Source organism: Molossus molossus, unplaced genomic scaffold (assembly GCF_014108415.1).
Source record: "Molossus molossus isolate mMolMol1 unplaced genomic scaffold, mMolMol1.p scaffold_m16_p_20, whole genome shotgun sequence".
In the NCBI taxonomy this organism is placed as follows: domain Eukaryota; kingdom Metazoa; phylum Chordata; class Mammalia; order Chiroptera; family Molossidae; genus Molossus; species Molossus molossus.
Genome location: NW_023425356.1, coordinates 21,425,527 through 21,449,916, shown reverse-complemented (window position 1 = coordinate 21,449,916; position 24,390 = coordinate 21,425,527). Strand labels below are relative to the sequence as shown.

General features: G+C 39.6%; 1 long non-coding RNA gene across 2 annotated transcripts; it reads left to right on the top strand.

The window, feature by feature from the left end:
* The first annotated feature begins 153 nt into the window (after positions 1 to 153).
* Positions 154 to 20,877, top strand: LOC118637996. 2 transcript variants are annotated; one of them, XR_004960994.1, is made up of 4 exons: positions 154 to 209; positions 377 to 488; positions 17,686 to 17,853; positions 20,502 to 20,877. It is a non-coding gene; the product is annotated as an uncharacterized LOC118637996 (long non-coding RNA). The 2 variants fall into 2 exon arrangements; XR_004960995.1 differs by lacking the exon at positions 17,686 to 17,853.
* Positions 20,878 to 24,390: the final 3,513 nt, after the last annotated feature.

Sequence of the window (24,390 nt, the reverse complement as noted above, 5' to 3'; positions counted from 1 at the left end):
CCCCCACCGTCTCCAGACCCAAGGCTGAGAGACCCCGCCTATATGGGGGCGGGGTCATACGCGCGGTCAGCCTCCTTGGGGAAACTGACCAATGGAAACGCCAAATCGAACACAGACAGGGCTGTGCACTGAACCAGCCGGTCCAGTGGAAGAGGGAGGGCAAGGAAGAAGTCAGCTGTCTCGTTAATCCCACCTCCTGAGCTTCAGAGGTCAGTGATGAGAGACGTCAGTGGAAAACAATTTTACTAAAAAGCTTCGCTTGGCCGGGTTAGCCACTCTGCAAACGATTGTTTTTCTAAAATCCTCTTTAGGTGCTCTAATGCCTAAACTTCACATAGTGGTTTGTAATACTTTTTATATTTTTTCCTCTTTTAAGGACCTTTGTCCCTGGGGGAAAAATTTCAATAACTAATTTTCGAATGCCTGCTATGGAACTCGTAGTGCAAGAGGATCTGGGCTACCGACAGTCAAAAACAGAAGGCAAGAAGGTATTTTGGCTGTGTAGGGTAACTTCCTCTGGTCAAAGATAGGGATATAGTGACAGGTTTTTAGTAAGGTGAGGACAGCACAGATTTATTTTCTAATAATAGTAAGCATTGAGCACTTTGGGCCAGACACTGTCTAAAACTTCTTGTATGTATTTATTCACTTAATCCTCACAACAAAACTTTGTGAGGTAGATTCTATTACTGTTATATCCATTTTGCAGATAATGAAACAGAAGCAAAGCAGTTAAGCAAGAGACACCCAGCTAGGAAGTAGAGGTGTGGGAGGTGAACCAAAGGAGTGTGACTCTGGGAACACGTCCCACCCATCCCTGTGTTTTAGCACTACGAGGTTGTACCTTCTCACATATCTTTTATAAACTGTTTAATGTAAATTTAATTAGAGTTTTAACAAAATCCCATTATGCTATTGAGCATCTCTGCATTCTTTTTTTTTTTTTTTTAATCCTCACCTTAGGATATTTTTCCATTTATCTTCAGATAGAGTGGAAGGGGGATAGAGAGAGAAACATCAATGTGTCTTCATTGGTTGCCTCCGGCAGGACTCCGACCAGGTCAGGGGACCAAACCGCAACCAAGGTACTGGCCCTTGACTCAACTTGAATCCCCGATTCTTTGGTCCGTGGGCCAACACTCTAACGGCTGAGCCAAACCAGCCAGGGTAAATTTTCTGGGTTTTTTTAAAATATGTTTTATTGATTTTTTTAGAGAGAGAGAAACATAGATCAGCTGCCCCCTGAATGCCCCCTATTGGAAGTAGAGCCAGCAACCCAGGCATTCCTGACCAGGAATCTAACTGGGACCTCTCAGTCCATGGGAGAATGCTCAATCCACTGAACCACAATCCACTGAGCCACACCGGCCGGGTGAAAAATAAAATTTTCTTTTTTACCATTTTCTTGTGTTGTATTTCCAGTTCACCAAAAAGAGAAAAATTATCCACTCAGAAGCACATGGAAGCAAAAGAACTAGGGGAAAAAAGTAATAAGTACTTCAATTCAAAGTTATGTAGTAAAGGTAGCTAACCATTAAACAAGACTGCAGTGCAGATATAGGATGTGAATTATTATGTGTCTTTAAATATGGTGAGTTCATCTAAGCAGCAAAATAAATAGGAAATACAACTATGAATACCTAAAAATTGGATTTTATTGGGCCACCAATCCTTTTGTCTCTTACCCATTACCCGTAACTGTTAGGATATTTTTTCAAACAGTTAGTTGGAAAGCCATCAAAGCTTTCAAGTAATTTTTGAACCACATGTGATAACCTTGCTGCCAAGTAAAATGTATTCTTCCAGAGTAAATGCAAAATAATGTTTTCCAATACAAAATGGATGAATTTGGCCCTGGCTGGTTTGGCTCAGCGGTTAGAGCATCGGCCTGCGGTCCAGAGAGACCCGGGTTCAGTTCCCGCTAAGGGCACGTGCCTCGGTTGTAGTTTGTCACCGGCCCTGGTTGGGTCGTGTGGGTGGCAACCACTCTATGTGTCCCTTTCACATCGATGTTTCTCTCTCTCTCTTCCTCCCACTCTATCTGAACAAAAAATGAAAAAGTGTCCTCGGGTGAGGATTACAAAAAAAAAATGGATGAATTTGTAGATGAAAAGATCCAAGTTACATCCCTCAATTAAAAAATTGGTGAAAGTTATTTTGTTTCAGAAATACTTGTACAATTAGTTACAAAGTTAATAACAAATGTTTTGCTTAAAGAAAGTCTAACAAGTTATTGGCAAAAATCCCTAATTAAGTATCACAGAAATAATCATAGTATACAATATGAAAAGGCAATATCAGCCCTGTACCTGCTAACACATGCACTTACCTTACAAGTGGATACCACTGGTGTACACACTATGAATCATTTCAGAGCATATATGTAATGCATAATTTAAAAAATGCCCAGAAACTTCCTATTTGATTTATTATTTAAAAATTCAAGTTACAAGTCGATTTCCAGTCAAGGGCATGTACCTAGGTTGCAGGTTCGGGGCCCTGCAGGAGACAATTAATCAATGTGTCTTTTGTCTCTCTCACATCAATGTTTCTCTCTTCCTCCTTCTCTTTCCCTCTCTCTCGCTCTCTCTCTCCCCCTCTCTCTCTCTTTCTCCCTCCCTCACTTCCACTCTATCTAAAAATCAATTGGAAGCCCTGGCCGGTTTGGCTCAGCAGTTAGAGCATCAGCCTGCGGTCCAGAGAGACCCAGGTTCGGTTCTCTCTAAGGGCACGTATCTCGGTTGCTGTTTGTCCCCGGCCCTGGATGGGTCGTGCAGGTGGCAACCACTCAATGTGTCCCTTTCATGTTGATGTTTCTCTCTCTCTCTCTTCCTCTCTCTCCCTCCCACTCTATATGAACAAAAAATGGAAAAATGTCCTCAGGCGAGGATAAATAAATAAATAAATATCAATGGAAAAATGTCCTCGGGTGAGAATTAGCCAAAAAATAAAACTACATAAAATAGAAATTCAAGTTACAGAAAAAGACAGTTTCATTTAGAAAAAAAAATCATTTAAAAAAAGAATTATTTTGTGAGGTATGAGAAAATCTGAAAAAGGTATCTTGGAATCAAAGCTGATGGAGTTGTAACTTTGGCTGTACAAAGCACATTATTTCTACAATCAATAAAATGTCAGTCCATTTTCTGTTTTATACAGAGAACAGCTGGTAGTCAAACAAATATTTTTCCTGCCCAGCCGGTGTGGCTCAGTGGTTGAGTGTCGACCCATACACCAAGAGGTCGCCGGTCAGGGTACATGCTCAGGTTGTGGACTAAATCCCCAGTGTGGGGCCATGCAAGAGGCAACCAATAGATGTTGTCTCTCATTGATGTTTCTATTTTTCTCTCCGTCTCCCTTCCTCTCTCTCTAAAATTAATAAAAAAGAAAAACTTTTTTAATTTTTAAAAACAATATTTTTCCTGATTCTGACTCAACATAGAACAAAACAGTACAAACTGTAAATGTAAAGTAGCAGCCAATAAGCATAATCTTTGAGAAAAAATAAACAAATGTTAGAAGACTACTTTTTTCACAATGAAGTATAGAGGCCAGTAATGGAGAAGATGCTCTCACAACTTTGTAATAAGGGCTGGAGTAAAAATCCTTCTTAACTATGAAGATAATACTTAAAAATTATGTTTTCAAATAAACTTGCCAAATGGCTTATCTAAGCAATATATTCATTATGTTTAGTAACCTGAACTTATGGCATAGTTCTAAATGACATGATTTTTAATCTTAAAAACAAAGTATCAGGATTTTCTAAGAAAACCAGACTGTTATAGGAATGCCTTACTATTTCCCAATACATAATCATTTTTTTCTTCATCAGAAAAATATGAATGACATTATTTTTTTATTCTCACTGAGGACATTTTTGCATTTATCTTCAGACAGAGTGAGAGGGAGAGAGTGGGGAAGAGAGAGAGAGAGAAACATCTATGTGAGAGAGACACATTGAGTGGTTGCCACCCACACAACCCCAAACAGAGCCGGGGACAAACTGCAACTGAGGCACATGCCCTTAGCGGGAACCGAACCCGGGACTCTCCGGTCCATGGGCCAATGCTCTAATCGCTGAACCAAACTGACCAGGGCTGAATGACACATTATTAAATATATTTTAAACCACATCCAAACTGAATGGGGAAAAATGCTTTTCAGAGCTGAATGTAACCCATACAACTGAATACAACTCCTACTCTCTCCCAAGCTGAATGAAACATTCAACTTTGGAGTTTGCTACATACTATTCTACTTAGGGTCTGACAAGCTGCTGAAAGCTGTCTTCTATTAGAATCTCTCCACAATACTAGATCCATGACAGATCCAAATGCAGTAGTCTCCCCTTACCTGCGGTTTCACTTTTCACAGTTTCAGTTACCAGTAATCAAACGACCTAAAAATATGAAATGAAAAAATCCCACCTCACTCCATCCCATCACATAGGCATTGTGTATCTCATATCAACACTAGAAGGGTGAGTATAGTACAATAAGATATCTTGAGAGAGACCACATTCACATAACTTTTATTACAATGTCTTGTGATAATTTTTCTATTTTATTATTAGTTATTGTTCGTAATTCTTACTTACCTAATTTATAAATTAAACTTTATCATAGGTATGTGTTATAGGAAAAGCATAGTATATATAGAGTTTGGTACTATCCATGGTTTCAGGCATCACTGGGGGTCTTGGAACGTATTCCCTGGGGATAAAGAGGTACGACATAGCCATCAAACACTCATTGCAGTATCTGACAGACTCATTGTAATTCAGATTTTCTAATTTTAGTAGAAATAAAAATTAAGTTGTTGTGAAAACTGACCTAGTGCACGTTTTCAGCTTATCAGTATTAAACAATTAATATTACTACTATTAATTTTTAAACTATTACAAGTTTTTCTGTTACCTTAATCATTGTGGTAAGCCAGGTTTTTTAATTACCTAAAATGGTGGTCTGCAGATACACCGGTTTTATTTTTTTTATCCTCACCCAAGGACATTTTTTTCTATTTTTTGTTCAGATAGAGTGGGAGGGAGAGAGAGGAGGAGAGAGAGAGAGAGAGAGAGAAACATTGACGTAAAAGGGACACATCTAGTGGCCGCCACCCACACAACCAACCAGGGCCCGGGACAAACTGCAACCGAGGTACGTGCCCTTAGCGGGAACCGAACCCGGGTCTCTCTGGACCGCAGGCTGACGCTCTAACCGCTGAGCCAAACCGACCAGGGCTACACCGGTTTTATTAAGTGTCTCCAGCTAGAGTTGCCCAATTCAATGAATAAAATACAGGTTGACAATCAATTTGAACTTCAGACAAACAAATAATTTTTCATAAAAGTATGTTCCAAATATTTTATAGGACATAGTTATACAAAAATTATTCATCTTTCATCTGGAAACCCTATTCCTGGCAGTTAAAATTTTAAGGAACACTGATCCAGGTTATTTGGGGGAGATGAAAGACTAGAAGCAGGAAAACCACTTGAGTAACAGCTACTGCAGAAATTCAGTGGATGAATTTCAAGGACTTGATACAGGTCAATGAAACTGAAAGGGAAGTGACTGCTATAAATGCTATTGTGACAATACCAGCAACGCCTACCATGTAATTATATATGGAATAAAAGAAAGCTGTGATATCAAAGAAGACTTTTGGATGATATCAATAACAAAGATGGGTGCTAACTGGAAGTTCAAACTTGTTCAGTCAAAGTTCAGCTGATGGATTGGTTGGTGGGACAGCCAAGTAAAAACGCTTATTAAGCATATAAAATCAAGAGAGAGGTTGGGACCTAGACCTAAACTGTGCATCAACTGTAAGAGACTAGTGGTTGGAGAAACCAGAAATTTACCCAAGTCATTATGCTCAATTAATATTTAACAAAGGTGCCTGGCTGGTATGGCTCAATGGTTGAGCATCAACCCATGCACCAAGAGGTCGCCAGTGTGATTCCCTGGTCAGGACACATGCCCAGGTTGTGGGCTCAATTCCCAGTGAGGGGCATGTAGGAGGTGGCCAATTGATGTTCTCTCTCACTGGTGTTTCTATCTCTCCCTCTCCCTTCCTCTCTCTCTAAAATCAATAAAGAAAAAAAATTTTTTTTTAATATTTGACAAAGGTGGCAAGATCATACAGTGGAGTAAAGACAGCCTCTTCAGCCCTGGTCGGTTTGGCTCAGCGGTTAGAGCATTGACCTGTGGTCCAGAGAGACCCGAGTTCGGTTCCTGCTAAGGGCACGTACCTTGGTTGCAGTTTGTCTCCGGCTCTGGTTGGGTCATGCAGGTGGCAACCACTCGATGTGTCCCTTTCACGTCGATGTTTCTCTCTCTCTCTCTCTCTTTCTCTCTCTCTCTCTCTCTCTCCTCTTTCTCTCTTCCTCCCACTCTATCTGAATAAAATATGGAAAAAATGTCCTCGGGTGAGGATTAAAAAAAAAAAGACAGCCTCTTCGATAAATGGTGTTGGGAAAATTAGCCAGCTACCTGCAAAAAAATGAAACTAGACTACCAACTTACACCATACACTAGAATAAACTCAAAATGGATAAAAAACTTAAATGTGACTTGTAAATCCATAAAAATCATAGAAGAAAATGTAGGCAACAAAATTTCAAACATCACACGCAGCAGAATTTTCACTGATACAATGTCAAAGGCAAGAGAAACAAAGGAAAAACTGAACACATGGGACTACATCAAACTAAAAAGCTTCTGCACAGCAAAAGAAACAAGCATCGAAATGGAAAGGGAACCTACTATATGGGAGAGCTTAATTGCCAACAATACATCAGATAAGGGGTTAATTTCCAAATTATATAGAGTAGCCATACAACTCAATGAAAGGAAGACAAAGCATCCAATTTAAAAATGGGCAGAGGACCTAAATAGACACCCATCCAAATAGGACATACAAATGGCCAAGAGACATATGAAAAAAATGCTCAACATCACTAATCATCAATGAGCTGCAAATTAAAACAACTAGCAGGTATCACTCCAGATACCTGCCAGAATGGCTGCCATTAGCAAATCATCAAACAAGAGTGTGGAGAAAAGGGGTCTCTAGTACACTGCTGGTGGGAATGCAGACTGGTGCAGCCACTATGGAAAACAATATAGTGTTACCTCAAAAAATTAAAAATCAAATTGCCATTTGACCCAGTGATCCCACTTCTAGGGCCATATTCTAAGAAACCTGAAACACCAATCAGAAAGAATATATGTACCCCTATGTTCATAGCAGCACTAATTACAATCACTAAGATCTGGAAACAGCCCAAATGTCCATCAGTAGATGAATGGATAAAAAGCTCTGGTACATATACACAATGGAACACTATGCAGCTGTAAGAAAGAAAGATCTCTTATCCTTTGAGATGACATGGAGGGACCTAGAGAGTATTATCCTAAGCAAAGTAAGCCGATCAGAGAAAGACAAATATCACAAGATCTTACTTATTTGTTGAATATAATGAACAAAACAAGCTGATGAACAAAATAAACCCAGAGACATAGAAGTAGGTTACAGACTGACAAACCTCAGAAGAGGGGGATGGGGAGGAGGGAGGGATGAGATAAACCACAGAACTTATATGCATGTATGTGTAACCATGGACATAGACAACAATGCTGGGCAGGGTGGTAGAATTGGGAGAAGGGTGTCAATGGGGGAGGGGAGGAGAAACAACTATAACAAAATTTTTTAAATTAAATTAAATTTAAAAAGAGAGAAGAAACTAGTGGTTGCAGAGAATGACTGCAGCAAAGTTAAAGGAAATAAGAAAAATGACACCTCAAAAAATACTTGTTTCAGATTATGGAAGAAGGAAGAGGCAACCTGGAAAGAGCAGGAGAGTATAAGCCAAAGGAGTTTCAAGATAAAAGAGTTGAGGCAACAGCACTATGTGTTCAGAGAAGAGAATAAGCAAATTTAAGGAGAGTAAAGAGAGTAGAAACCATAGTTCCAGTGAGTGAGAAGTGAATGGACATTGAGTAACTAGAAGCCCGTAGTTAGCATACACAGTTCTTTAAGAAATATGGCAATGAAGAGAAAGTAATAAAATGGTAGCTAGGGTGAGGGTAAGGGTGGAGATAGGAATAGAAAAAAATATGTCTATGGACTGAGCATGTGGAAAAGGGCAAATTAAAAATGCAAGAAATCCCTGGCCAGTATGGCTGAGTGATTAAGTGTCAGCCCACAGACCAGAGGGTTTTGAGTTCGATTCATGGTCAAGGGCACCCTGGCCCTGGTTGGGGTGCATGTGGGAAGCATGCAGTGTGTCTCTCTCACATCAGTGTTTTCCTCTCTCTCTCTCTTTTTTCTCCCCCTCATTCCCTTCCACTCTCTCTAAAATTCAATGGAAAAAAAGATCCTTGGATGAGGATTAACAACAACAAAAAAGTTTTAATAACAAAATAAAATAAAAATAAGCCCGGCCAGTGTGGCTCAGTGGTTGAGTGTCAACCCATACACCAAGAGGTCGCTGGTGTGATTCCCAGCCAGGGCACATGCCCAGGTTGTGGGCCTGATCCCCAGTGGGGGGCATGCAGGAAGCAGCCAGTCGATATTCTCTAACATCAATGTTTCTATCTCACTCTCACTCTCCCTCTCTCTATAAAATCAATAAAGAAAAAAAGAAAATAAAAATAAAAATGCAAGAAAATATATGTGCCCAAGAAAAGAAGTAAAAGTGGTCCTAGGTTAGACAAGGAGATAGGATAGGGCTGTGTGTGGAAGTATTACCCTCAGAAAAACCAAGGCACCCTTTTACTGAATAAATACAGACATTTTAAAATGGAAGAAGAGAAGTTGACAACTCTTGTGCAATGGCTTTGATTCTCAAAGAGAAATAATAGGAGAAACTTCCACTGAAAGTAAGAGGTAGAGATGGTGATGAGGGTAGCCCTATAGCTTCAGGCAATTGGTTGGGAAGTGTATGAATAAAAAAGCATGAATAAAAAGATTGTCAAATGCTCTGAGAACCCGAAGTAAGAAGGCATAAATTTTCATGAAACTATGGAGAGTTGTTACTACTTTCTCTGCCAATACTGACAGAGAAGCCTGAGGAAAGAGAGTAAACAGAGCAGTTTACCCAGAATTGGAGACCTGATTGACAAATGAGATCAGTATCTTGGTGATGGAAGATTCTAGAGCTGCAGAAGAAGCACAATTTATAAGTGTGTTAGCCCAGCCGGTGTGGCTCAGTGGCTGAGCATCGACCCATGCACCAAGAGGTTGCCAGTTCAATTCCCAGTCAGGGCACATGCCCAGGTTGTGGACCAGTTCTCCAGTGGGGGTCAGGCAGGAGGCGGCCAATCGATGTTCTCTCTCATGGATGTTTCTCTCTCTCTCTCCCTCTCCCTTCCTCTTTCTCTAAAAATCAATAAAGAAAAATAAATAAATAAAAGTGTGTGCAAGGGGATGAAACTGGTCAGAGAAACAAAAGGCCGGCCAGAAGAAGGTTATTGGGCTGAGAAGACAGGTTGAATTCGGAAGGCTGATGTTGACAGACAGCCAATTCAAAAGTGTGGGAGTGGCAGATGATAGGAACTGGGAACAACATGTATCACAAAAAGTTACATGTATACATATATGTCAATAAGTAAAAGAGGAATAGCTCAATTAAAGAATGGAAAGAATAGGTACAGGAAATCTGCAAAAGATGTACAAACAATAAAAAAATAATTCAAAAACCATAGTAATCAAGGAAATGCAGGATTTTTTAACTGAGATATTATTTTTTGCCTATTAGCTGGACAAATATTTCAGAGATTGAAAGTAACCTATATTGGTGACACTGTGAAAAAACAGGTACTCTCAAACCTATTTGAAAGGAGTATAAATCTTTAACTTTTTTAGTGTGTAAGATGGCAATACCTATTAAAATTCTAAATATTTACATTCTACAATCCAACATTTATATTTTACTATTTTGAGGAATTGAGCCCACAAAAACATTTCCACAAGTGCTCAGAAAATGTATACAATGACATCCATTGGTACAATAAGAAAAATTTGAAACAACCCAAATCACTAATAGAGAAAATGGACCATGGGGTATCTGTATAATGAAGTACTGAGTATTCAGCAGCCATTTTTTAAAAAAGTAAGTGGATCTATACTATTAAAATGGAAAGATGTCCAAAATGTACTGTTAAATGAAAAAAACATACAATAAGTATTATTTTACAAATAATAATTATAATAATAAATATTAAAAATAATGGCTCTGGTCAGGTAGTTCAGTTGGTTAGAGCATCCTCCCAATACGCCAAGGTTGCAGGTTTGATCCCTGGTCAGGGCACATATAAGAAACCAATGAATGCATAAATAAGTGGAACAACCAAATTGATGTTTCTCTCTCTTTCTCAAATCAATCAATAAATAAAAATTAAATTAAAAATTTAAGCTGGAGCCCTGGCCAGTTTGGCTCAGCGGTTAGAGCATCGTCCTGCGGACTGGAGAGTCGTGGGTTCGGTTCCCACTAAGGGCATGTACCTCAGTTGCATTTTGTCTCTGGCCCTAGTTGGGGTCATGTGGGTGGCAACCACTCTGTGTGTCTCTCTCACATCAATGTTTCTCTCTCTTTCTTCCCCCGCTCTCTCCCTCCCACTTTATCTGAAGATAAATGCAAAAAAGTCCTTGGGTGAGGATAAAAAAAAAAATAAGTAAATTAAAAAAAAAATTTAAGCTGGAGAAATCCATCAAACTATTAATAGTGTATCTCTGGAGAGTGGGATTAATAGAATATTTCTATCTGTTGCCATGTATTTCTGTAATGTTTGAATGTGATCTGACTTTATATTACATTTATAATTATAAAAAACAAAATATATAATTTTATATTAAGGTCCATCACTAAATAAATGGTAACTATTATAATGAGCCCAAAGCCTGGTTTTGTATCAGGCTTTAGTTTTTCCTACCCTAGAAAGAAAGAGATACTACCCTCACCTTCCCTTAACTCTTCCACACAATTTCATGTGATCAAGAGCAAAATAAATTTGAAAACTGAAAATATTTTTTAATTACAATATTTAGTGTTATTTCAGAAAATAAAAGTTTGAGGGCTGGGATTATACCTTATTCTCTAATCTGTCCCCTGTATCTAGCATTGTGATTGACCCATAGTAAGCATTCAGTAAATATGTATTAAATATAGCACATCCACCCTAGTGGGTTTGTCTCAGAAAGAGTGTTGGACTGCAGATATAAGGGTTGCGGGTTCAATTCCAGTCAAGGCCATGTGCCTCGGTTGTGGTTCAATCCCCAGTCCTGGTCAGGGTCATGCAGGAGGCAACCAATTGATGTGTCTCTCTCATACAATATTTCTCCCTGCCCCCCCACTCTGGAATTCGAAAATCAATGAAAAAATATCCTCGGGTGAGGAGTAAGAAGAAAGAAAGAAGAAAGAAAGAAAGAAAGAAAGAAAGAAAGAAAGAAAGAAAGAAAGAAAGAAAGAAAGAAAGAAAGAAAGAAAGAAAGAAAAAAAGAAAGAAAGAAAGAAAGAAAGGTTACTTCTTTAAGGTATGATACTTTGATATTTTATCTTTGATAAAAGAAATTCTAAGTAGATAATATGCACGTGGTACAATATAAGCCACCCAATTTCTCATCTTGAAGGTCTGGAGTTTGTCCCTCCAGAAATATTCTGTATATTTATGAATTACACACACACATAACACATCTTATAGAAGTTTTTTGTTTTTGGTTCTCACTCGAGAATATTTTCCATTGATTTTATTTTATTATTTTTTAAATTTATTTCTTTTTTTTTTTTTATCCTCACCGAGGACATTTTTCCATTTTTTTTAATTCAGACAGAGCAGGAGGGAGAGAGAGGAAGAGAGAGAGAGAAACATCGACATGAAAGGGACACATCGACTGTCCGCCACCCACACGACCCAACCAGGGCCGGGGACAAACTGCAACCGAAGTACGTGCCCTTAGCGGGAACCGAACCCGGGTCTCTCTGGACCGCAGGCTGACGCTCTAACCGCTGAGCCAAACCGGCCAGGGCTAAATTTATTTCTTTTTTGTTAATCCTCATCCAAGAATATTTTTCCACTGATTTTTAGAGAGAGTGGAAGGGAAGGAGGGAGGGGGTGGAAGAGAGAGAAAAGAGAAACATTGATGTGAGAGAGACACATCAATTGGCTGCCTCCCATATGACCCTGACTGGGGCCAGGAATCAAACCTGCAACCCAGGCATGTGCCCTTGACCGGAAATAAACCCAGGACCCTTCAGTCTGCAGACCAGCGCTCTAACCACTGAGCAACCAGCCAGGGCAGAAGTATTTTTAATGAACCAAATACAACCTTAGAAGAAACAGTAGTAAATTTTGCATTCAAGGTATATATGAACATACATAATATATAAAGCTAAATGAAATTGTTTTGACTTTTCTAATTCATATGTCCTAAGTAAATTCTTTTTGAGGAAAAAGAAAGTTTAGAACTTCACTGATCTTGTTGACAAGTAGTTCTTAAAGTTGAGCATATATCACAGTCACCTGGAGGAAATAGTTAAAACACTGATGCCAACATGTCCAATCTTCTGATTCATTAAAGTTAGGATGAGGCTCCAAGAATGTGCATTTCTAACAATTTTCCAAGTGATGCTGCCAATCCAAAGAACAGCTGAAAAGACCACAAAGCTGGCTATTAACCCATCTTGTATCACTCATGTGATCCTACTTAGAAGGTATCACTGGAGCTATTAACCTTGGCTGCCCCAGCCCTGGCAGAGTTGTGGAAATATTCTTCTACTGATCTAGGCTCCAATTTAATCTAGTGGGATCATTTTCTCACTCACTATGGGAGTGTCTGAAACTTGATCCTGTTTTAGTTGAACTATTCATGAAGCCTCTCAGTGTGGGAGTGGGGAAGGGAGAGAGCTACCAAACACTCTACTCTGTAAGAGAGGGTTGAGGAGAAGAGAAGAGTCTGCCAAGAGATGTACTTGAGTAGGAGGAGACTGCTCTACAGATAGCGAGCCTTGAATGTCATTCTCTCAAAAGGTAAATAATTACCCATATTGCCTTCCTGGTGAAGTTTTTACCAGAATAATTCCAACAATTCTTCTAGGTTTAATAGCACATTTCTACAAGCTTGGGAAATGCTAGGGAAATGCCTGAGAGAAATAAAGAACTTTTTGTTTTTAGCGTTTTCGTTAGGGGGAAAGTGAAACTTTCATCTGAGAGGGGATGTCTTAGGCATAGTCTTGTCTTGAAGCAAGTGGCTGGGGGAGGGGGCAGCAGGGGGCTTCTATTGGTCCTATTAGCTATAGGATGTCTTTGATTTGAAGATTACATATAGTAAGAGAGCTTTATTATTGTATTTCTTCATCATCACCTCTCCCTTCAAACTAAACTTATGGCCAGGAGAGAAACGTTGGGTCTTTTTTTTTTTTTTAAGTTTCTTTGTTTTGTTTAAGAAACATAAAACACTGCAGATGGAAAAAACGTAATTTGGGAAGAGAACACAAGGAAAGGAAGGGGTGATCAATCTTTCTGGGAAGGGTTACGTAAAAGAGGAACTGACTTTGCTGCTGATTTGTAAATGCTGTTATTCCATTTCCTACTTTAGCAGAACAAATTTTTACATAAACTTATAGATTGATGTCCAACCTCCGTTCCCCTACTCTAGTCCTGAGCAGGGCTACTATTCATCTCAAACAAAGCAGCAACCTTCAGAGCTACTAAAAAAATTCTAGCAGAGGTCTTTTCTTTGGAAAACAAATTTTGGATCTACTATTTTATCTGTCATTTGTATCTGTCAAGAAAGGCTATTAAGCCCTGGCCAGTTTGGCTCAGTGGTTAGAGCGTTAGCCTGCGGTCCAGAGAGACCCGGGTTCGGTTCCCACTAAGGGCATGTACCTCGGTTGCAGTTTGTCCCCGGCCCTGGTTGGGTCGTGTGGGTGGCAACCACTCGATGTGTCCCTTTCACATCGATGTTTCTCTCTCTCTCTCTCCCTCCCACTCCATCTGAACAAAAAACGGAAAAATGTCCTCAGGTGAGGATAAAAAAAAAAAAAAAAAAAAAAAGAAAGGCTATTAAGCCCAAGAGGTCTTGGAAGAAAGGAAACAATCTAAGGCTCCAATAATTTTTGTGATTTTTTTTTTTTTTTTTTGCCATACTAAGGTAAAACTTTTAATTTGGTTTTGTATTCAAAATCTAGCACTCTTTTTCTTAAATAGAGCCCCTCAACTTGTATAAACTTCAAGTCTTGTAAAACCTAGACCTGATTCCTACATATGAAAATAAAAGTCAAGAATATACATGGCATACTTGGAACCAAAACAACATCAGCTTTTTTCTTTTTTTTTCTTCTTTCAATAAGAATGTATTTTAGCCCGGCCGGTGTGGCTCAATGGTTGAGCATCGACCCATGCACCAAGAGGTCACCAGTTTGATTCCCAGTCAGGGCATATGCCCAGGTTGTGGGTCAGACCCCAGCGGGGGGCATGCAGGAGGTAACCAATCGATGTTCTCTCTCATCGATGTTTCTATTTCTCTCTGACTCTCCCTTCCTCTCTCTCTAAAATTAATAAAGAAAAAAATGTATCTATATTTTTAAAAGAATGTATTTTACATTTTGAAGGGGAGGGAGGAAAGATATCAGCCTAACAGGAGCAAAATTAGTCTATTAGAATTTGGCATCTATGAGTGAGAAGTTTGAATAAGTAAAAGGAGTAGGAGAATCAAGATGACTTGATGTTTTCAATTTCCAGATATAGAAGGTTTTGTCAAATACTATTAGTCTGTAGTATTTGAGGCTGTTGGCAAACCCCCTCCTTGAAATACTCTCATCTCTTCAATTTCATGACTCTACACTCTTCAGGTTTTCCTACTCGTAACTATTCCATCTGTATTTCTTTGACCTCTTTCCTCCACCACAAATGCAGACATTTCCTTGTTTCTAATTCTCCTTTGGCCATCTCAGCTACTCCCTATGATTTCAAATGTCCTATCCTTGGGTGACTCTGAGTGCTAAAAACCTTGCTCTTCTTTACTCTTAACCTTCAGTCCCATATTGCTACCTTCTGAGCAAGCCACACCTTTAAACTCAACCTACCCCAAACTGAAGTCATCATTGTCCCTTTAAATACCTGCTCTTCCTAAAATAAATAACTCTATGAATGACAGAATTTTTCTTTCAGTCATCCAAATATAAGCCCCAGAATTTTCTTTTTTTTTTCTCCTTTTTTCCTCCCTTCATGCATCCATATATAATTTATCATAAATAACTTAATTACTATATGTAATAGATATTTTATCATCAATACAATAAACTATTTTTATATTTGTCCTACAGAGACGTATTTTCTCTAGGATATAATCAAGTAGGATCACCTCTTGAAACTTAGGATTTCATCTCTCCCTTTTTTTAGGCTTTAGCTTTCTCTTGACCTTGTGTATGTATCAAGGTTGGGAGATTAGAGTTAAAGGAATGTAATTTTTTGTTGCAGTATTTACATTGCTAAGGGAGACTACTTTTCTGTCCCCCTTCTCTTGCCTTAGCCCCAGAATTTTCTTTATCACTTCCTTCTTCCTCCCACTATATGTCCATTTAATTTATAAATCTTGTCAAATCCTCTTTCGCAGCTTCACATCCATTCCTTCCTTTTTGTTACACACTCAGTTATCTTCGTTTACACTCTTGTTAGCTCTTGTTGACACTGCTACAAGCCCTTCTCATTATTTTCCAACCTATGATATCTGTTATTTCCTGTCTCCAGAACCTTTTACATACTGTTATCAGTTATCATCCTAAAGTATGGCTTACTTACCTTATTTATTTACCTTCTTTCATTCAACAAGCATAAGTTGTGTATGCATAATGTGCCAGGCTCTGATATAAATTCATTCATTCATGTAAGTATACCAGCCCTGCCTAGGCCCTGAAGCTATGCTATGAATGTAACAGACAACACTTAGAGCTTACATTCCAGTTAAAGTCAATGGGATACATAGTAAGATACAGCCCCTGCTCTCAAGGCATTTGTCTATTCAAAATTCTTCTGTGGTTCTCCTGGTCCTAGAAGAATAAAATTCAAATTCCTTTTTTTGTTTGTTTGTTTGTTTGTTTGTTTTTATCCTCACCCGAGGACATTTTTGCATTTTTTGTTCAGACAGACCAGGAGGGAGAGAGAGGAAGAGAGAGAGAGAAACATCGATGTGAAGGGACACATCGAGTGGTTGCCACCCGCACGACCAACCAGGGCCGGGGACAAACTGCAACCGAGGTACGTGCCCTTAGCGGGAACTGAACCCAGGTCTCTGTACCGCAGGCCGACGCTCTAACCGCTGAGCCAAACCGGCCAGGGCTGTTTGTTTGTTTTTTAATATTTTTTCCTTTATTGATTTTTAGAGAGAGAGGAAGGGAGAGGGAGACAGAGATAGAAACATCGATAAGAGAGAACACAGATTAGCAGCCACCTGCATGCCCCCCACTGGGGATCAGGCCCACAACCAGAGCATGTGCCCTAACCGGGAATTGAATCAGTGACCTCTTTGTGCATGAGTTGACGCTCAACCACTGAGCCACACCGGCTGGGCTAAATTTCAAATTCTTTACCCTGACTTTCTAGGTTCATTATGTGCTTATCTCAAGCAATAAAAGTATATCAAGATGAATAATCTTGAGTTTGCATGGATCTTATATTCTGTATTGGGCACCACATTTTATTTGTTTATTTATGTTCTTTGTAGTCTGTTCTTATTTATTTGTTACTCCTAGAAAATCTCATTTTTGACTGAACTCAGACTGAGAGGTAGAAGCTCTCAGAGAGAACAGCCTACGTCTCTTGGCAGTCTGTTCCTGGCATTTTTCTTTTTTCTTTTATCCTCACCCGAGGACATGTTTCCATTTTTTGTTCAGATAGAGTGGGAGAGAGAGAGAGAGAAACATCCATGTGAAAGGGACACATCGAGTGGTTGCCACCCACATGACCCCAACCAGGGCCGGAAACAAACTGCAACCGAGGTACATGCCCTTAGCGGGAACCGAACCCGGGTCTCTCTGGACCGCAGGCCGACACTCTAACCGCTGAGCCAAACCAGCCAGGCTGTTCCTGGCATTTTTCTTTGGCCTCCTTCATTTTCTTAGCCAAAAGTTTAGCATATCCTGCTGACTTTTTCTTATTTTTCTTAGTACACTGTTTCTTTAGACTTGCAGTGGTTCTTGACCTTCTTAATGCCGCAACCCTTTAATACAGCTCCTCATGTTGTGGTGACCCCCCAACCATAAAATTATTCTCATGGCTACTTCATAACTGTAATTTTACTACTGTTGTCTTAGGCGACCCCTGTGAAAGGGTCCTTCGACTCCAAAGGGGTTGCGACCCACAGGTTGAGAACTGCTGCAGAGCAATCCGCTAACATTTGTATTATAGGACACATGGAGTAACAGGACGCTGAATTTTGGATCTTTGGTCCTCGCTTTCTTACCTTCTTTGTTTAGGGGCTTTCTCACAACATATTGGCTGTCATCATCTTCTTAAGAGATTGAAGTTTGCAAATTCTGCTAGCTCTTTGGGTCCCAGTTGACAAGGCACAGTAAGACCAGGAATATCTTTTCCTCCTTTTTTTTTTGCAATGACCAAGTTGAGAATATTGAGATTGGCATTAACGGTACAACTACCAAACAGATTTGTGCTTTTTCTCTAGTTCTTCTTGGTCTACAAGGAGCAAGTAACATGGTCATGGGTCAAGACACCCTGCTTCCTGGGAAAACCTTGTTTGTTGTTCTCACCACTAATTCAAACCACATAAATCTTCCATTCTTCACCGAGAGCATCAGCAGCAATTTCTGTGGCCATACGCTTCTCATAAAAGGTACCAAATTTGTATTCATCATCTACTTCAATGTGTTTCTGGCAGCCAGTGGCTGGGAAAGAGATATTCAACTTCATCCTGAAGCAGCCAATCACCTGCAAGGTGCCACAAAAGAGAGCTGGGCACCACATTTAAAAAAGGATATAGACAGCCTGACAGGTGTGGCTCACTGGTTAAAGGTCAACCCATGCACCAAGAGGTCACTGGTTCAATTCCCTGTCAGGGCATGTGCCCAAGTTGTGGGCCCAAACCCCAATGAGAGGAATGCAGAAGGTGGCCAATTGATGTTCTTTCTCATTGATGTCTCTATCTCTCTCCCTTGCCCTTCCTTTCTCTCTAAAAATCAATACAAAAATTATTTTTAAAGGATGTAGACATACTAGGCTCTCTTCAGTGGAAAAAGACTTGAGTGATAGAAAGACTATATCCTCTGAGAAATGATAAAATGATTAAAGAAATAAATCAACAAATACTTGATAGCTATATTCAGATCTTTAAAATCTGTGTATGGAAAGATAATGTGTTACTCTATATGGTCCTAAGTTAAAAGTAGAGCAGTACTAAGGAGGCAGATTTGGCTCAATATAAAGAATATTTTAAAACATGGACCTTAGGAAATAGCCACTACCTAGCCCATGAAGGCAACTGAGAAAATCACTCAAAAAAATCTTAAAGCTGCCCTGGCCGGTTTTGCTCAGTGGTTAGAGCGTCAGCCTGCAGTCCAGAGAGACCCGGGTTCGGTTTCCGCTAAGGGAATGTACCTCGGTTGCAGTTTGTCCCTGGCCCTGGTTGGGTCATGTGGGTGGCAACCACTTGATGTGTCCCTTTCACATCGATGTTTCTCTCTCTCTCTCTCCCTCCCACTCTATCTGAACAAAAAATGGAAAAAAATGTCCTCGGGTGAGGATAAAAAAAAAGAGAAAAAGTTAAAGCGGAACCTTTTTTTTATTGTCACCCGAGGACATTTTTGCATTTGTCTTCAGATAGAGCAGGGGCGGGGGGGCATCAATGTGAGAGAGACCCATTGACTAGCTGTCACCCACACGTTGGGCTGGGGATGAACCACAACCAAGGTACGTGCCCTTAGTGGGAACCAAACCCAGGTCTTTCTGGTTTGCAGGCCAACGCTCTAACCACTGAGGCAAACCAGCCAGGGCAAACAGGGCCTTTTTAGAAATGATCAAAAAAAAAAAAAAAGAAATGATCAGAAGGCTGATACAACAAGATGACTTTTAATGGTTCCTTCCAAGTATGAGATTCTGTGATTTTATACCTTTCATGTATTGTGAGTTCCACCATACTGAATTAAGCAGAATTTCCCAGAAAGGTCCCATGCTTTATTGTCTCCATCACTATTTCTTCTGTCCCCAGGGCCTAGATTTTGTGCCTCACTTATTAAATGGTAAATGATGCATTAAAAATAAATAAATTAATTAATTAATTTATTTATTTATTTTTATCCTCACCCAAGGACATTTTTTTCATTTTTTGTTCAGATAGAGTGGGAGGAAGAGAGAGAAAGAGAAACATCAACGTGAAAGAGACACATCGAGTGGCTGCCACCCACACGACCCAATCAGGGCCGGGGACAAACTGCAACCGAAATACATGCCCTTAGCAGGAGCCGAACCCGGGTCTCTCTGGACCTCAGGCCAATGCTCTAACCACTGAACCAAACCGGCCAGGGCGCATTAAAAATAAATTTAAAGTTGATAGAGTTCAAATAGTAATAGAGGGAGACCTGTTTGTAATCTGTATTTCTCAAACCACACAAGTCTGTAGGTAAAATAAAGTGACAAGAGCCATTATAAAGAAGTATCTCTCTTGCCCAGCTGCTGTGGCTCAGTGGTTGAGCATCAACCCATACACCAAGAGGTCGCTGGTTCGATTCCCAGTCAGGGCACATGCCCAGGTTGTGGACCAAATCCCCAGTGAGGGGCACGCAGGAGGTGGCCAATCGATGTCCTCTCTCATTGATGTCTCTCTCTCATTCTCTCTCTCTCTAAAATTAATAAAGAAAATTTGTTTTTAAAAAAAGAAGAAGTATTTCTTGATGTCCCATATCCTAGTACTCAGGTCTGAGTAAGCTCAGAGGAGGTGAGTCAAAGAACACTTTGTCTCACAGGCTACGTGTTGTTCATATCTTATATCTCCTCTGACTCTAACCAGACCCAGGAACCCAGACTGTCTGCCTTAGGGTGAATTTTTCACCAGGAAAATTTCTAGTTAGAAGTAAAACAGATGGCTGGAAGAACACACAGCCTAAGCTCAAATTGAAACCCTTTCTTCAAGTCATATAATACATTGAAATCCAGAGTAGTTGTCAGTGCTTTGAATTATGGGCTCCAGGTCTTCTTAGTTTCCCTTTGCTGTTGATGTTAGACACTTTCAATACTGCATAACTGTGACATATAAAGAGTGTGCTCCAGAACTTCACTAAATGAAAAATTCGAGCAGCATTGACTTTCAGATGCTCCATAGCAAGAGAAAAGGTGAAAGAAATGAGGAACATAGTAAACCTAAGGAGCAAAATACTTGCATAGCAGATGGTATGTGCCAGGCACTGTTCTATGTGTTCTACACGCATTTATTTATTTAATCTCAACATCTACCTTATAGGACTGTTATATGTTATCTTCATTTTACAGATGAGGAAACCAAGACTCAGAAAGGATAAATAACTTGCTCGGGATCACCAAGCTTTGTTAGAGCCAGGATCCAAATCCAGAGGAATTGGCTGCAGAATCCATTTTATTAACCACCATGTTAATATGTTAATTTCATTCTTGCCATTAAATCATTGTTATTGGAGGTTGATTTATCTGGAAATAATGCCCTTTACCTTTCCAAAATCAAGAATTGCACGGACAAGCAGAATTTTCTAATGAGCTCTCCCTAAAGCTCTGTGGCTCTTCAAAGGACCCCTCCACACACACACACACACACACACACACACACTAATCTCTGGGGCCAATGAGTGAGTGCTAGTAGACCACAAAACATTTGTGTGTGTATGGCAATGATGCTACCAATTTCTGATTATGCAATAATAAAAAGTTTAATTTGATACAATATTTCATTTTTCTAATTTCTCGCAGGAATTATTTTTCCTCACAAAGAGTTTTAGCAATCAAAAACATTTCTTGCCCTGGCCGGTTTGGCTCAGCGGTTAGAGCGTCCGCCTGCGGTCCGGAGAGACCTGGGTTCGGTTCCCGCTAAGGGCATGTACCTTGGTTGCAGTTTGTCCCCGGCCCTGGTTGGTCGTGCGGGTGGCAGCCACTCGATGTGTCCCTTTCACATCGATGTTTTCCTCTCTCTCTCTTCCTCTCTCTCCCTCTCTCTCTGTCAGTACAAAAAATGGAAAAATGTCCTCGGATGAGGATTAAAAAATAAAAATAAAAAAAAAAAAAACATTTCTTTTGTCCAGGAAATGAAAGGACTTTTCTCATCTCAGGACAATTGATGGCTATCAGTATTGGTTTGATCTTCAAATACCTCTGTTTTAAAATAACTTAAATTATTCTTATGTAGATAAGCCCTGCCTAGCTCCCTACCAATCATGAGGTAGGATATCCTGGAAGTCTGGATATTAGCCTGATGGAAAAAGCTGCAGGAAGCTTAGTGGGGATCTGCCCTGGAGAAGATGAATTAGACACACACATATGGGGGCAAAAAATCAATGCAGATTATAATTGGAAAGCCTAAAGTCCAACTCACTACAACAACTGTTGTTATTGTTTTTAAAAAAAATTTTAGGTACTCTCCCAGAATTCCTCAGAAGTGATACATCATCTATTCCTCATGTGTGTAGGGTTTGCATAGCTCTGAAAGCTCATTTGGGGGTAGATGAGTATAAGCTAGTAAATTAGGGAAACTTGGCTTTGTAATACAAATTATAATTATAGGATAATAAGCTCCATTATATCAGTTTGGGGGGAGTTAGAGTGGACTATTCTAGTGAAGACTTTGGCTAATAGATTGCTGTGGCCAAAAGCCCATAAAATACATCAAAAAGGATTTTGGAAGCAAAGCTGAAAATATGTCCCAACTTTTTAAAAATATGATTATGTGTCCTACCGTTTTTGTTTGTTTTTTTGATTCCCATTCTCCCACCCCTGCCCTTTGGCAACCATTGGTTTGTTCTTTATATCTAGGGGTCTATTTCTGTTTTGTTTATTAATTTATTTTATTTTTTCAGATTCCACATATAAGTGAGATCATATGGTACTCTTTCTCTGTCTGACTTATTTTACTTAGTATAATACCCTCTAGGTCCATCCATTCATCCATCCATACTGTCACAAATGGCAAGATTTTATTCTTTTTTATTGCTCAATTATATTCCATTTTATATATATATATATATACATATATATACACACACACATATATATACATATATACACACACACACACACACATATATATATACATATATATATATGTGTTGTTGTTGTTAATCCATTGATTTTTAGAGAGAGTGAAAGGGAGGGAGGGAGGGGGTAAAAGAAAGAAACATTGATGTGAGAGAGACACATCGATTGATTGCCTCCCACACTGGGGATTGAATCTGCAATCCAGGTATGTGCCCTTGACCAAGAATTAAACCGGAGACTCTTTAGTCCACAGGCTGACACTCTAAACATTGAGCCAAGCCGGCCAGGGCACATCTGCTTTAACTATTTATCTACTGATGGACATCTAGGTTGCTTCCATATCTTGGCTATTGCTAATAATGGTGCAATGAACATTGGGGTGCATATACCTTTTCGATTTAGTGTTTTGGATTTCTTCAGATAAATACCCAGAAGTGGAATTGCTGGATTGTATGACAGTTCATTTATTAATTTTTCAATATATTTTTATGGATATTTTAGATAGAGAGGAAGGGAAAGAGAAATAGAAACATCGATCAGCTGCCTCCTGCACACCTGATACTGGGCATCAAGCCTCTAACATGGGCATGTGCCCTGACCAGAAGTCAAATTGACAACCTCTCAGTGCATGGGATGTTGCTCAATCCACTGAGCCACACCAGCTGGGCTATTTTTTTATTTTTTTAGTAATCTCTATACTGTTTTCCATGGTGGCTGCACCAATTTATAATCCCTCTAACATTGTATGCCAGTTCCCTTTTCTCTACATCTTCACCAACACTTGTTATTCATTGCTTTATTGATATTCATTCTGACAAGTGTGAGATATCTCATTGGTTTTTTAATTAGCACTTCCTTGATGATTAGTCACCTTGAGAGTTTTTTCATTTGTCTATTGACCATCTGTATGTCCTCTTGGGAGAAATGTCTATCAGGTCTTCTGACCTTTTTTTTTTTTTTTTTTTTTTTGTGGTATGTGCCCCTAGCAACCAAACCTGAGACTCTCTGGTCCACAGGCCAATGCTCAGCTGCTGAGCCAAACTGGCCAGGGCCTGACCTTTTTTTTTTTTTTTTTAATATATATTTTATTGATATTTTATTTTATTTATTTATTTTTTTGTGGTACATGCTCCTAGTAGGAACCGAACCTGGGACTCTCTGGTCCGCAGGCCGACGCTCAACCGCTGAGCCAAACTGGCCAGGGCCGATTTTTATTTTATTTATTTATTTAAAAAAAATTTTTTTTTATTTTATTACAGATGTTTCTCCTTGGGGCCCATTTTTTAATTGTACTATTTGGGTTTTTGGTGTTAAGTTGTATGAGTTCTTTATATATTTTGGATATTAACCCTTTATCAGATGTATCATTTGCAAATATCTTCCATTCAGTAGGTGGCTTTTTGCTTTGTTGATGGTTTCTTTCACTGTGCAAAAACTTTTAATTTGATGTAGTCCCATTTGTTTATTTGTTTGTTTGTTTCCTTTGCTCCAGGAGCTATATCCAAAAAGATATTGCCTTGGTTGGTTTGGCTCAGCAGTTAGAGTGTTGACCTGTGGACCAGAGAGTCCCCGGTTCAGTTCCTGCTAAGGGCATGTACCTTGGTTGCAGTTTGTCCCTGGCCCCGGTTGGGGTTGTATGGGTGGCAAACACTTGATGTGTCTCTCTCACATCAATGTTTCTTTCTCTCTCTTCTTCCCTCTCTCCCTCCCGCTCTATCTAAAGATAAATGCAAAAATGTCCTCAGGTGAGGGATAAAAAACAACAAAAAGTATTAAGAGCAATGTCCAGCCTGTCCAGTTTGACTCAGTGGTTGGAGTATCGGCCTGCAGACTAGAGAGTCCCGGGTTCGGTTCCCGCCAGGGGCACATACCAAAAAAAAAGAAGTTGCCAGTTTGATTTCTGGTCAGGGCACATGCCCAGGTTGTGGGCCCAGTCCCCAGTGGGGGCATGCAGGAGGTGGCCAATCGATGTTCTCTCTCATTGATGTTTCTGTCTCTCCCTCTCACTTCTTCTCTCTCTAAAATCAATAAAAAAGAAAAATTTTTTAAAAGAGCAATGTCTAGAGTTTGCTGCCTATGTTTTCTTAGGAGTCTTACGATTTCAGGTCTAACATTTGAGTTTATTCATGTATATTATATAAAAAATGTGGTTCAATTTCAT